The 14,851-nt window shown below is 47.7% G+C and overlaps 1 non-coding gene across 1 annotated transcript; it reads left to right on the top strand.

Moving 5' to 3' along the window:
* The first annotated feature begins 5,799 nt into the window (after positions 1 to 5,799).
* On the top strand, positions 5,800 to 5,906 carry LOC125996757 (U6 spliceosomal RNA). The gene has a single exon (XR_007491438.1). It is a non-coding gene; the product is annotated as a U6 spliceosomal RNA (small nuclear RNA).
* Positions 5,907 to 14,851: the final 8,945 nt, after the last annotated feature.

The raw sequence follows: 14,851 nt of genomic DNA, 5'->3' as shown, positions 1-14,851 counted from the left end.
TCGGAGTTCGATCCCTAGCATCCCATAAAGTCCCCCAAAGCCTGCCAGAAGCGATTTCTGATTGCAGAGGCAGGGGGAACTCCTCAACACCGCCGGACATGGCACCAAATTAATTAATTAATTAATTAAACAAAATTACCCCCCACCAGGGGGGGGCCGGAACCATACAGCACAGCGGTGGGACCGGGGTTCGATCCCCAGCATCCCATCTGGGTCCTCCGAGCCTGCCAGGGGCGATTCAATCAATTAAAAATTTGTCATTATTTTACTCTAAATAAAACCAACCACATCAATTTAATAAAAAATGAATTAATTGATTTAATTAAGATCAATTAACGTAATCACAACTGATTAAATTGATCGATTCAATCAAAATACGATTAATGGCACTGACTTAATCAAAATCGATCTATTTAATTAAAATTGATCAAAACTGGTTAAATGGATCCAATCCGAATGAAATTAATGGCACTAATTCGATCAAAACGAATCGATCGATGTAATTAAGATGAATTCATCAAAATGGACTGATTTGACTGCTTTAACAAAAATTAAACCAATCACGTTGATTTAATAGATTGATTAACTGGTTAATTAATTATGTTAATTAATTATTCGAATTAGGTTAATTAGTCGGACCAATTACTTGACGTGAAATTTACCCGCCAGGGACCCCGAGGCCCAACGACCAGCCCGGGGAGGGAGGGGCGGGCGGATCGGAGGCAGCGCGCGCGAATCAACCAATCGCGTCGCGCGACGCCCGGAAGCCGCCATCCCCCGCCGACCAATAGGAAGCGCGGACGCGAAGCGCGCCAAAAGCGGCTCGGCCAATAGGAAGGCTCCGCGCGCTCTGCGTCTCCACCGCCCGGCGGAGCCCGGGAAGCGTCTTCCCCGAGCTTCAGTCTCGCCTTAGACCAGTGAAAGCCGGGCCTCGCCCCGAGCTGTCTCTCACCTCCGGCGCCGCTCCTCTCACTTACGCTGCGACTGGACTGGACGGGAAGGAACGGCCACTCCGAGGAGCGAGCGCGGTGCCTGTGACCGACCTCCTCAGGAGACCCACAGCCGCGAGATTGAGTGAGCAGTCGAGAAGTGACTCCCCGCTCGCGGGCTCACACGCCCACGTGACCTCTGACGTCGACGGAGGGGAGGGGTTAGTCGAATTCGTCCAATCGCCTCCTGCACCGCCCTTAGAGGCCACGCCCCCTCCCCGCGCCTGCGCACTAGGCGCACCTGGCAGCCTTCCCGGGACCTTTGGCCCCCGCCCGACCTATCAATTTCCCCAGGATTTCGACCTGTCAGTTTCTTTCCTCCTGGATTCTTGGGGCCGGAGAGATAGCATGGAAGTAAGGCGTTTGCCTTGCATGCAGAAGGATGGTGGTTCGAATCCCGGCGTCCCATAGGGTCCCCCGAGCATGCCAGGAGCGATTTCTGAGTAAATCCTGGGCGCTGCTGGGTGTGTCCCCAAAAAAATAAAGGCCGGAGAGATAGTATGGAGGTAGGCCGTTTGCCTTGTATGCAAAAGGACGGTGATTCGAGTTCCGGCATTCCCATCTGGTCCCCCCAGCCTGCCAGGAGCGATTTCTGAGCCCATTGCCAGGAGGAACCCCCGAGCGTGGCCGGCCGGGTGGGACCCAAAAAGCCAGAAAATAAAATAAAACCGTTTCCCCTGGATTCTGCCCCTATCTAGAAGCGGTTGAGGCTTTGGGGTAGGAAATTTAGCAGCAGGTAAAGGGTTCGTCCCACCCAACAGGACTGAACTGAACCTTGGGAGGAGAAATCATGTCTACATAGTTCTGGTCAAGTTCTCGTTTTCGTGAGCTCTCTGGTTTTTGTTTGTTTGGGGTTTTGGGTTTTGGGCCCACATACGGTGACGCTCAAGAGTTACTCCTGGCTTTGCGCTTAGAAATCGCTCCTGGGGGGGGGGAGAAATCGCTCCTGGCTTGGGGGGGACCTTATGGGACACCTGGGATCGAACCCAAGTCCGTCCTGGGTCAGTGGCGTGCAAGGCAAATGCCCTAACACTTGTACCACCGCTCCAGCCCCAAGAAGGAAGGGATTTATTTTGGGGGGAGGGGTTTCACTGGTTTTAAGGACTTTTTTGCATCGACTCAAAAGTATTTTGATTGGATTCTGTTTCGGTGCTTTGAGAGTTCGGGATCCCTCCTGCAAGTTTTCACTGGGCTCCTACTATGCACCACCTATAGGCGCCAGGACTTAATGTCCCTGTGATAGGAAGGAGTGGGAAGACTTTAGTAATATATTGGCTGGCTCTTTTTTCTTTTCTTTATTTTTCTTTATTTATTTTTTTTGTAATCTTGTTGGTCCGCAAATTCTCACATTTCCTTGTGGCCAGAGAATGTATGAGTTCACTGGAGACTTGCCCGATCTTTTGTTTACATCTGCCATAGATAGTGTGTTTTCCCATTTCCTAACTTGACATGGGATTAATTCTTAGAGGGAAGAAAGAATCGACTGACCATGTCTAGTACTTTTTGTTTTTGTTTTTAGTGTGTTTTTTTTGGGGGTGGGGGTGGGCTGCCCTCAGCACTGACTCCTGGTTCCACGTTCAGACATTGCTCCTGGCAGTCTTGGGGTTCGGCCTTGCACACAGTCAACTTGGGTTCGATCTCCAGCATCCCACAGTCTCCCTAGACTGCCAGAAGCCACTTTTGAGTGTAGAACCATGAGTGTGAGCCATGAACACCACACCGGTGAGTGTAGCCCAAAAACAAACAAAAACAGTATTTTACAGTGTTTCTGTACTACATCTGTGCTCTTGGTAATATATTTTATCGAATAGAACATTTTTCTTTTCGAGTCACACCGGGCAGCGCTCAGGGGTTACTCATGGCTCTGCGCTCAGAAGGCGCTCCTGGCAGGCTTGGGATCCCAAGATGCGAATCACCATCCTTTGCACACGATATACCGATATACCGCTGTGCTATTGCTCTACCCTAATAGAGCATTTTAACAAAGACCAGACACATTTCAAGGGCGTATTGCTTATAGCCATTCTATGCTATCCCCTTGCCCAGCACTGTTTTAAGAAACTTTTTTTTTTGTTTTTTTTTTTTTGGTTTGTTTGGGCCACACCCAGCAGTGCTCAGGGGTTACTCCTGGCTATCTGCTCAGAAATAGCTCCTGGCAGGCACGGGGGACCATCTGGGACATCGGGATTCGAACCAACCACCTTTGGTCCTGGATCGGCTGCTTGCAAGGCTAACGCCGCTGTGCTATCTCTCCGGGCCCTAAGAAATGTTTTTAAAAGTGCTTTTTAAGGGCCAGAGTGATAGGACAGCGGTAGAGCGTTTGTCTTGCACATGGCCGACCCAGGACATAACCAGGTTTGATTCCCAGCCTCCCATTTGGTCCTGCCAGGAGCGATTTCTGAGCGCACAGCCTGAAGTAACCCCTGACTGTTGCTGGGTGTGACCCAAAAAAATACAAAATAAAATTTATGTAATTTATATAAAGAAAATATCACATAGTTGACATAACTGATCATAATATATTTGTTTCAGGATGAGAGAAAGCAAAGTTATTAAAACAAAATAAAATTTTAAAAAATTGGGGCTGGAGAGAGAGCACAGCAGCGTTTACCCTGCATGCAGCTGACTCAGGACCTAAGGTGGTTGGTTTGAATCCCGGTGTCCCATATAGTCCTCCATGCCTGCCAGGAACTATTTCTGAGCAGATAGCCAGGAGTAACCTCTGAGCGCCACCAGGTGTGGCCAAAAAACCACAAAAAAAGAAAAAAAAATGGGGCTTGGAGGTAAGGCATTTGCCTTTCATGCAGAAGGACGGTGATTCAAATCCCGGCATCACATATGGTCCCGCGATGCCTGCCAGAAGCGATATCTGAGTTTAAAGCCAGGGGTAACCCCTGAGCACTGCCGGGTGTAACGCAAAAACAAAACACAAAACAAAACAAAATTTTTAAAAAGTGCTTTATGGGCTGGAGCGATAGTACTGTGGACCAGATGCTTGCCTTGCACACAGCCAACCCAGGTTTGATTCTCAGATTCTCAGCATTCCAGAATGCATTCCAGGTCACGGGCCTCAGATGCAATTCCATCAGGAGTAATTTTTTTTTTGTTTTTTTTTTTTTGGTTGTTGGGTCACACCCAGCAGCGCTCAGGGGCTACTCCTGGCTCTATGCTCAGAAATCACTCCTGGCAGGCTCGCGGCCATATGGGTTGCCGGGATTCGAACCACCTACTTTCTGCATGCAAGGCAAACACCTTACCTCCAAGCTATTTCCCTGGCCCCAGGAGTAATTCTTGAGTGCAGAACCAGGTGTGCAGGTGTGTACCAGAGTACAACTGGTAGGGTGTTGGCCATATTGTGGCCAAAACCAGGTTTGATTCTCAGCACCCTATATGGTCCCCTGAGTCAGGAGTAACCCTTGAGCATAGCCAGATGTGGCCCAAGAGCAAAACAAACAAAAAAAAAAAGTGCTTTCTGGGCTGGAGGGAGTAACCTTGCCCTGCACAAGGCCGACCCGGGGTCTCATTCCTGGCACTGGATGTGTCCCTGTGAACATTCCCAGGAGTAAGCTCTAAGCTTGGCTGGGTGTGTCCCAAAAGCAATTTTTTTTGTTTGTTTGTTTTGGGGCCACACCCGGCAGTGCTCAGGGGTTACTCCTGGCTGTCTGCTCAGAAATAGCTCCTGGCAGGCACGGGGGACCCTATGGGACACCGGGATTCGAACCAACCACCTTTGGTCCTGGATCGGCTGCTTGCAAGGCAAACGCCACTGTGCTATCTCTCCAGGCCCTCCCAAAAGCAATTTTAAAAAAGCTGTTTTTGAGGCCCTTCTGTGCAGAAATTAGCTCTGCATCAAGGAATCATACTGCCTTTCAGTCTAGAACTGCCTTCCTTGCCAGCGTGATGCAGAAGTGGGGTCCTATTTACTGTTTGGGATCCCTGGTGCCTCAGTCACCAGTGCTGACCACACCTAAAGTATGCTACGACCAAGGGTATATTTCCCCCAACCCCCAATAACACACAAAAGGGAAATTTTATTGGTGAAGCCAGAGTCTGGGCAGTAGCTCAGATCAGATCCCTTTGCTTTGCGTACAAAATGAGCAGCTAGTTTAAATATCAAAATTAATTCAAATCTGTTTCTGTGTATCCAGTCTGGCAACTAAGCACCAGTGCCATAAGCAATAAGCCCTTGGAATGCGGCTGGTCTTCTGTTGAAATACTTTGTAAGGTAAAATATGTGACCAGATATAATAGTTGTAGTACAGAAACAATGTAAAATATTGTTTCTGGTTTTTTGTTTGGGGGCCACATCCAGTGGTACTCAGGGGTTACTCAAAGGTTACTCAAAGGGGTTACTCAGAAATTACTCCTGGCAGGGACTGGAGTGATTGGACAGTGGTAAGGTGTTTGCCTTGCACGTGGCTGACCCAGGACAGACCTAGGTTCCATCTCTGGTATCCCATATGGTCCCCTGAGCCAGGAGCAATTTCTGAGCGCATAGCCAGGAGTAACCCCTGAGCATCACTGGGTATGACCCAACCCCTCCCCAAAAAGAAAAGAAATTATGTGCAGTCAGGAGTAATGCCTGAGCGCTGCCGGGTGTGAACCCTCCTCCACCCCCCAAAAAAAAAAAAACTGGGACAGGAGAGATAACATGGAGATAAGGCATTCGCCTTTCATGCAGAAGTTTGGTGGTTCGAATCTGGGTATCCCATATGGTCCCCTGAGCCTGCCAGGAACGATTTCTGAGCGTAGAGCCAGGAGTACCCCTGAGCACTGCCGGGTGTGACCCAAAAACAAACAAAAAAAAATTGTGCTCTCTTCGGCAGCACATATACTAAAATTGGAACGATACAGAGAAGATTAGCATGGTCCCTATGCAAGGAAGACATGCAAATTTGTGAAGAGTTCCATAAAAAAAAAAAAAAAAAGAGAGAGAGAGATAGCATGGAGGTAAGGCATTTGCCTTTCATGCAGAAGGTCGGTGGTTTGAATCCCGGCATCCCATCTGGTCCCCTGAGCATGACAGGAGCAACTTCTGAGCATAGAGCCAGGAGTAACCCCTGAACGTGTCTGGGTGTGACCAAAACAACAACAACAACAAAAAAAAATTACTCCTGGTAGGCTTGGAAGACCCTATGGATGTCAGAGATCAAACCCTAGTTTGCAGTGTGCAAGGCCAACCCCCAGCCATGCCAGGAGTAATTTCTGAAGGGCTGTGGCCTGATAACAAACAAACAAAACAAAAAAAAGATTTAAGAGGAATTCCTGAGTGCAGAACCAGGAGTAACGCCTGAGTACTGCCTACTGTGCCTGTCCCCAAAATGAAAAAGATAGCTAATTTCTATATCATATTCCAGAGGAACAAAATTGCTTTAGCCTGGGGCCAGAGCAGTAGTACCGCAGGCAAGACACTTGATTTGCAGGTGACAAATCCAGTACCCAGTTCAATCCCTAGCATCCCATACAGCCCCCTGAGTCAGCCAGGAGTGATCCCTGAACACAGAACCAGGAATCAGCCCTGACTACTACCACGAGGGGGCAACCCCTACCCCGAAAAATGTTGCTCTATCTAAACTATCATATAGGACCTTTCAGCACTGCAGCCTCTCATAGCCTGCTGAGGTAGTTATACTCTGTGGTTTGGGGGCCATACCCGGCAGTGCTCAGACCTTAGTGTTTGCCTTGCATGCAGCCACCCCTGATTAATCCCCAGCATCCCATATGTTCCTCAGAGCCCAGCCCGCCCAGAGTAATCCCTGAGCATTGGCCAGGTGTGTTTCAAAGACTGAAACAATATCATTATCATATAGCTTCTCAGCTTTCCTTTCCACTCTTCTCCACTGTGAGCTTTTCCCTACAGAGTGAGATGTGAAAAGCAATTGCTTAGCAGTTTGGTTTCTTTTCTTTTTTTGTTTTTGTTTTTGTTTTTTTGGGCCACACACGGTGACGCTCAAGGGTTACTCCTGGCTATGCGCTCAGAAATCGCTCCTGGTTTGGGGAACCATCTGGGATGCTGGGGGATTGAACTGCGATCCGTCCTAGGCAAGTACGTGCAAGGCAGATGCCTTACTGCTTGCATCATCACTCCGACCCCTGCTTAGCAGTTCTGATACTTTTGTGTCATCCTTTCCTTTTCCATCATTTCATTCAACTTCTTTTTCTTTGGAACTGCAATGCTAAGCAGTTCCTACTTCAGGGGATCTTCAAATAGGGGAACTTCATTTTACATAAAGGATGTCAGAATGGAGCTGGGAAATGAAGCTGAAGGAAGGTGAAGGTAGGTAGTACCTATTCCCCCCGCCCCCCCAAAAAAAAACACCTCCTCAGTCTGGACTCTACAGGGGAACAGACCTGAGAAAGACTAGAGCCCACAGTTTGAACGAGGCAGACGTGTGTGCACTAAGAGAAAACTTCAAGAGCCCAGGAGCCTGAGAAAAGTCAACAAAAGTTCATATCAGGAGCCCAAAACCAACGAAAGGCATCCTGAAAGCCAAATAATTTTTTAATCCTCTTTTAGCATGTATAACTTCAAAATCAGGCTCCGCTTCAACCAGGACAGAAACCTATCAAGGAAGATGGGGCCAGAGCAGTGATGCAGGCAGTAGGGCGTTTGCCTTCCATACACTAACCTAGGATGGACCACGGTTTGATCCCCTGGCATCCCATATGGTCCCCCAAGCCGGGGGCGATTTCTGAGCGCAGAGCCAGGAGTAACCCCTGACTGCCGCTAGGTGTGGCCACCCCCCAAAGAATAGAATTCAGCAGAAGGAGACTGGAGCTATTTATTGTATAGCAGGTAGTGTTAGGTTCGAGTTGACATCCAAGTCAACGCTGAGAGTCAATGACCACCCCTGATAATGCAAGATGCAAAAGGGAGTTTATTCAGCTAGCTGAGGTCCAAGTCTCATTCAACCAAGGGAGTCTTGACAAGGACCCCGAGTTAAATCTGCAAGCAGTTTATATAGAGTTTTCAGACTTCAACCACTCAAGTATTTCATTGGATAATACAATAATGCAAGCATTTTATCCACTTGAACAGAAATCACATCATACTTAGGGTTGATGTCTCAACCTATTGCTGACTCAACATCGTGTCAGGGGGTCCTTATCTGGTGGAATATTCGGACCCATCAACTTTCTCTATTTCAGTTGACTGGGGGAATCCTACCCTTTATAGGATACATTTTGGGGTCTTACCTTTAGGCTAACACCTCTGCCTATGGGGAAGTTGTAGAGTGAAAAAATATTTTACAGCGGCTTTACTGAGGGCTTGGGACCACCTTTGACCTACGTCCCAGGGACTTTGGTTCTCACAGTAGAGCATTTGACTAGCATGTGGCCAACTTAGGTTTGATCTCCAGCACCCCAGATAGCCTCCCAAGAACCATCAGAAGTGATGATCTCTGAATACAGAGTCAGAAGTAAACCCTGAGTAAAACTGGGTATTCCCACCCCTACCAGAAATAAAAATTCTATAGAAGTGGGATTCTATAAGTCTAAAGCCCAGGATTTGATCCCCAGAATTGCAAAAGAGAGAATATTTAATTTAAACAGCTACATTCTCTCTCGGGACCACCCCCTCTCCCAGTTGAGAACTAGACCAGTACAGGGTGGGCCCTGGGGCCTTTTACCCGTGGAATTTGCTGCAAATCTTCACTGTGAAATGTGCTAGAAATCTACCTTTGGGGTCGGAGAGATAGCATGGAGATAAGACATTTGCCTTGCAATCAGAAGGTCGGTGGTTCGAATCCCAGCATCCCATATGGTCCCCTGAGCCTGCCAGGAGCCATTTCTGAGCATAGAGCCAGGAGTAACCCCTGAATGCTGCGGGGTGTGACCCAAAAACCACACACACAAAAAATAGAAATCTACCTTCTAGGGGCCAGAGGCCTCTCCTTCAGGGAGTGTGTTAAGTGTGTTTTCTCAAGGAGAGAGTGGGGAGACTGGGAAATGTCTGGGAAGCTGGTAACCTCGGCCTGCACATTCACCTCTCAAACATCAATAGCATCAATAGGAAAAACATGTTAATGGAGTTGACTCAGCAGGAGCCTGAAAGTGCTGCTCCAGTGACTTTGAGGTGTGTTGTTACTTGGCTTCCACAGAAACACTTCATTTTCCTGGGCCTGGAGAGATAGCACAGCGGTGTTTGCCTTGCAAGCAGCCGATCCAGGACCTAAGGTGGTTATTTCTGAGCAGACTGCCAGGAGTAACCCCTGAGCACCACCGGGTGTGGCCCAAAAATAAGAAAGAAAAAGAAAGGAAGGAAGGAAGGAAGGGAGGGGGGAGGGAGGGAGCGAGGGAAGGAAGGAAGAAGGAAGGAAGGAAGGAAGGAGGAGGGAGGAAGGGAGGAAGGAAGAAAGGAAGGAAGGAAGGAAGGAAGAAAGAAAGAAAGAAAGAAAGAAAGAAAGAAAGAAAGAAATAAAGAAACAAATAAAGAAAGAAAAGAAAGAAAGAAAGAAAGAAAGAAAGAAAGAAAGAAAGAAAGAAAGAAAGAAAGAAAGAAAGAAAGAAAGAAAGAAAGAAAGAAAGAAAAGAAACACTTCATTTTCCTAAGGACAAACCCTACAGGCCCTAGCATGCTAGGAGTGATCCCCAGCACAGAGCCAGGCATAAGCCCTAAGTACACCTAGGTGTGGCCCCAAACAGATGTCAATAGAACCTTGTTTTATTTTTAGTCTTTTTTTAAAAGTATTACTCATTTCTCTTTATTAAAAGCACCTTGTTTTAAAGCAGACTGTGTTCCTGTCTCCCTGGGGTGGGGCTGATTGTTTCAAGCCCCAGAGACAAAGTCAGTTTGCTCAAAGGCTGTCAGGTCATTCATCTGGGTCTAGTTGATCTCACAAAGGCCTAGAACAATCCATGGGAAATTACACTGGACACTAAGTGTGGGAAAGTGCCCAGGAGGGCCCAGGTGAAGCCTCAGCTGAGAAAAGTGCTCTGTATGTCATACTGACCTGCCCTTTCTCGCACCCCCAGTGAAATCTCTTTCAAGATAAATGGATCTGGCCTGAGCAATAGCATGGCAGTAGGGCATTTGCCTTCACGTGGCTGATCTGAGATAGACCCAGGTTCGATCCTTGACATTCCATATGGTCCCCCGAGTCTGCCAGGAGTGCTTTCTGAATGCAATATCAGGAGGAGTGCCGCTGGATGTGGCCCCCCCCTCAGAAGATAAATGGACTACCTGTGAAGTACTCTTGCCCCCAAATTAAATATGAATTCAATTTGGAATTTTTGCTACTTTAAGGAAATACTTGGGGACTGAGAAAACACCAGGGGATGCCAGCAACTAAATCCAAAATTCAAGAAATTCTACAGGACAAAAGGTCTAGTTTCTTCTTCCTTGATTAAATGACAGTGTTTGTTTGGTTTTAGGGTGTTTTGTTGTTGTTGTTGTTCTTGTTTTTGTTTTTGGGCCATACCCGGCAGCGCTCAGGGGTTACTCCTGGCTCTGTGCTCCAAAATCGCTCCTGGCAGGCTCGGAAAACCATATGGAATGCTGAGATTTGAATCATCATCCACCCTGGTTTGTCTGCATGCAAGGCAAATGCCCTACCACTGTGCTATTTCTCTGGACTCAGAATTTTTTTTTTTTTTTTTTTTTTTTTTTTGGTTTTTGGGCCACACCCGTTTGACGCTCAGGGGTTACTCCTGGCTATGTGCTCAGAAATCGCCCCTGGCTTGGGGGGACCATATGGGACGCCGGGGGATCGAACCGCGGTCCTTCCTTGGCTAGCGCTTGCAAGGCAGACACCTTACCTCCAGCGCCACCTACCCGGCCCCCAGAATTTTTTTTTTTTAATCAGAAAGAAGGATTTGGGGAACACCATAATGCAGGGGGTAAAGCACTTGAGTTGCATGCAGCTGAACCATCCCTGGTACCCCAGTGTAGTGTACCTGAGACCCTGAATTTGGTGTAGATACCTAAGACCCACCCATTTCTGGGAGGGGTCTTGGGAACCGGATATTAGGTGTGATCTTACCTGCAAGACCCGGCCCATTCCTGGGAGGGGTCTTGGAAAAGTTAGATAAGCCTTGGACCAAGGGGATTCGGGCCCTTTCTGCGCTGCTGGGCGCTCTGGCTTTTGGGCCTCTGTGTTCTGGTCTTTGACCAGCATGGAGCCCAAAGAGAAGATGGCTGAAAGGAGTTTAAGATGCAGGGCCAAGAATAACTAGTGCTTGAAAGGTTATGAGTAGGCCACACACATGTGGTGAATAGGGCATGAATAAAGTTGATGGTTCCTGAAGCCTGCCTGTGAGTGAGTCTTCATTACGCCATTCACCTGGGCCTGGGACCCGCCGGCTGAATGGGGTTGCGGAGCCACGTAGCCTGGGATGGCAAAGAGAAATCCATCGCCATCCAGCCCCATCCTTATTTATTTGATTCAACACCCCAGAACTTCATAATTAATCTGTTTTACTACATCATATGACCCCCTGAGCCAGTCAAGAGTGATCCCTGAGCACAAAGCTAAAAGAGTACTGCCAGGTTTGCCTTTTTATTTTTCAAAGAAAGCTTGAACTTTTGAGGCCAGAGTGATAGCACAGCAGGTAGGGCGTTTGCCTTGCCCAAGGTTGAACTGGGTTCAATCTTTGGCATCCCAAAAGGTCCCCCAAGCCTGCCAGGAGAGATTTCTGAGCAAAGAGACAGGAGCAATCCTTGATTGCTGCCAGGTGTGGCCCAAAACCAAAACAAGAAAATGAAAGCTTGAACTTTTCCCAATTGAAATTCTCCATGGACTTCATGCTAAGCTAAACACTCATTTCTCCTGAGCAAATGTTACACCAACAAAAATGTTCCAGAAACGGTCTGTTCTGTTCAGTTTCAGAATGGACACGACCTTATTCAGAGTGATTTATTTATTGAACATTCACTTAATTCCAGGAAGAATTTTTCTACTATCCCTCCACTAGGTGGCAATGCCAGCCAAGTAAATTAAAAGCGGAATTTGAAAAGACTCATTCGCATAACAAAAAATGGGCTTTGGGCCTGGAGAGATAGCACAAGCAGCCGATCCAGAACCAAAGGAGGTTGATTCGAATCCCGGTGTCCCATATGGTCCCCCTTGCCTGCCGGGAGCTATTTCTGAGCAGACAGCCAGGAGTAACCCCTGAGCACCGCCGGGTGTGGCCCAAAAAAAAAAAGGCTTTATTGATTTTTCTACTCACTGTACAAAATATATTTTTGTTAAGATCAAAATCAATCAAGGGAATATTTTTCATTTTAATAATAAAAGCATCCTATTTTTATCCACACAAGGATTATAACAAATCCAATTCAGAGTTGTAGGTTTGGTGATGAATCTTTAGAAGTTCATCCCAGGGAATGAGGTGACCATATAGTGTGTAGGGTGTTTGCCTTGCACGCAGCTGGCCGGTTAGGTTTGATCCTTAGCATCCCATATGGTCCCCCGAGCCTGCCAGGAGTGGCCCCTGAGCACCCCTATATGTGGCTCCCAAACAAGGTAACGAAATAAGTATAAAGAAGGGAGGGAGGGAGGGAGGGAGGGGAGGGAGGGAGGAGGGAGGGAGGAAGGAAGGAAGGAAGGAAGGAAGGAAGGAAGGAAGGAAGGAAGGAAGGAAGGAAGGAAGGAAGGAAGGAAGGAAGGAAAAAATAAATGGTTTGCTTTGTGAAGGACTCAATGAATCACTTGACCCTTTTGAGGAGTGGATACACCCAGCTGTACCTTTCACACATTTAACTTAAGGAATGACCTCTGAGCACAAATCCTAGAGTTTTCCAGTCAACCTGAGCATTCCTGGAGTTGTGCACCCCAAACCTAAAGAAAGAAAGTGACAATTGGTGAATAAGTAAGTTGGTGCTAGATCCTCAAGAACCAGAAGTTGGGGTAAGGGGTGAGGGAGGAGGGGGCAGGGTAGCATTTGATTTGCATCTGTATCCCCAGCACCCCATGTGGTGGTGGCAGGCACCCAGGAACCCTGGGGGGTATGCTAATTGAGGGCTCATCCATCACAGAACTTCTTTGAGCCTAAAAGCCCTTGGTATCCCACAGAGAGACTGGAGTTGGGGGTGGGAAGTGGAGGTAGAGTTGGTAGAGGGGGCAGAATAAGAAAGCAGAAACGACTCTGTGACTTAGAAAACCTCCCAGAAAATTCAGCAGAGTTGGCTGGAATGTTAGTTGCAACCCAAGAGGCAAGAGAAATTTGGTCAATGTGGCATCTTGGAAGTAAATAGGAAAGAACAAATGTTAAAAGCAAGGAGTTGGGTCAGAGGGAAGAACATTTGCATTGTGCTTTTGGTCCAACCCTTCCTTCTATTTTGGGAGGGTCACACCCGACCAAGAGGCAAGAGAAATTTGGTCAGTGTGGCATCTTGGAAGTAAATACTAAAGAACTAAATGTTAAAAGCAAGGAGTTGGGGCCCGGAGAGATAGCACAGCGGTGTTTGCCTTGCAAGCAGGCGATCCAGGACCAAAGGTAGTTGGTTCAAATCCCGGTGTCCCATATGGTACCCCGTGCCTGCCAGGAGCTATTTCTGAGCAGACAGCCAGGAGTAACCCCTGAGCACCGCCGGGTGTGACCCAAAAAAACAAAAAACAAAAAAAGAAATCGCTCTTGGTAGCCTTGGGGGATGTCAGGATTTGAACCACCGTCCTTCTGCATGCAAGGCAAATGCCTTACCTCTATGCTATTCTCTCCAGCCCCCAACCCTTCCTTCTAGGTTCCTTTATAGCTCATGGATGAGAATGACATTCTGTGTCTGTCCTTTTCCTTAGGACTAAATTCATGAAGCCTGATACTAACACTCTCCAGATCATCCACATAGCAGCAAATTGCATCTCATCTTTCTCCATAGCCAAGAAAAAGCCATTGTGTCTGGATGCCCTCATTCCTTCATCCAGTCATCTGTTCCTGGTGGTTTCTGAAAAGGAAAGGAGTTTTCCCTATAAGGAGTTCTTTTTTTTTTGTTTTTGTTTTTGTTTTTTGGGCCACACCCATTTGACGCTCAGGGGTTACTCCTGGCTATGTGCTCAGAAATCGCCCCTGGCTTGGGGGGACCATATGGGACGCCAGGGGATCGAACCGCGGTCCTTCCTTGGCTAGCGCTTGCAAGGCAGTCACCTTACCTCCAGCGCCACCTACCCGGCCCCAGGAGTTCTTTTTTAAGTGCAGCTTTGCTTTAAGTTTTTTTTTTTTTTTTTTTTTGTGGTTTTTGGGTCACACCCGGCAGTGCTCAGGGGTTATTCCTGGCTCCAGGCTCAGAAATTGCTCCTGGCAGGCACGGGAGGACCATATATGGGATGCCGGGATTCGAACCGATGACCTCCTGCATGAGAGGCAAACGCCTTACCTCCATGCTATCTCTCCGGCCCCTGCTTTAAGTTTTAAGTTCTTCATAAAAACTAAGTGGCCCTGTTAAGGCTGTTTCAAGCCAAAGACAAGCAATCTCAAGCAGAAAAGGCCCTCCTGGGGCTGGGAAGGTGGCGCTAGAGGTAAGGTGTCTGCCTTACAAGCGCTAGCGTAGGACGGACCGCGGTTCGATCCCCCGGCGTCCCATATGGTCTCCCCAAGCCAGGGGCGATTTCTGAGCTCATAGCCAGGAGTAACCCCTGAGCGTCAAACGGGTGTGGCCCAAAAAACCAAAAAAAAAAACAAAAAAACAAAAAAGAAAAGAAAAGGCCCTCCTAGCCTTCAGAGCCTCAGTCAGCGCTGAGAAAGAGAAAGATAAAGGACTGGCCCTGTTCAAGGGGGGGCCATATACCCCCCAATTCACTCAGGCTCTGCGGTAAGCTAGCCACCGCCCCCATCCTTTAAGATAGAAATGGGACCCTAATGTAATGTCTACCCTGCATCATAAAGGATGTAACCATCTCTCCCTTCGGTTTTATGACCCACTGTTA

The sequence above is a fragment of the Suncus etruscus genome, chromosome 18, assembly GCF_024139225.1.
Source record: "Suncus etruscus isolate mSunEtr1 chromosome 18, mSunEtr1.pri.cur, whole genome shotgun sequence".
NCBI classification, from domain to species: Eukaryota; Metazoa; Chordata; class Mammalia; order Eulipotyphla; family Soricidae; genus Suncus; species Suncus etruscus.
Note: the sequence above shows the minus strand (reverse complement) of the source record. Positions and strands in the feature narration are given on the sequence as shown.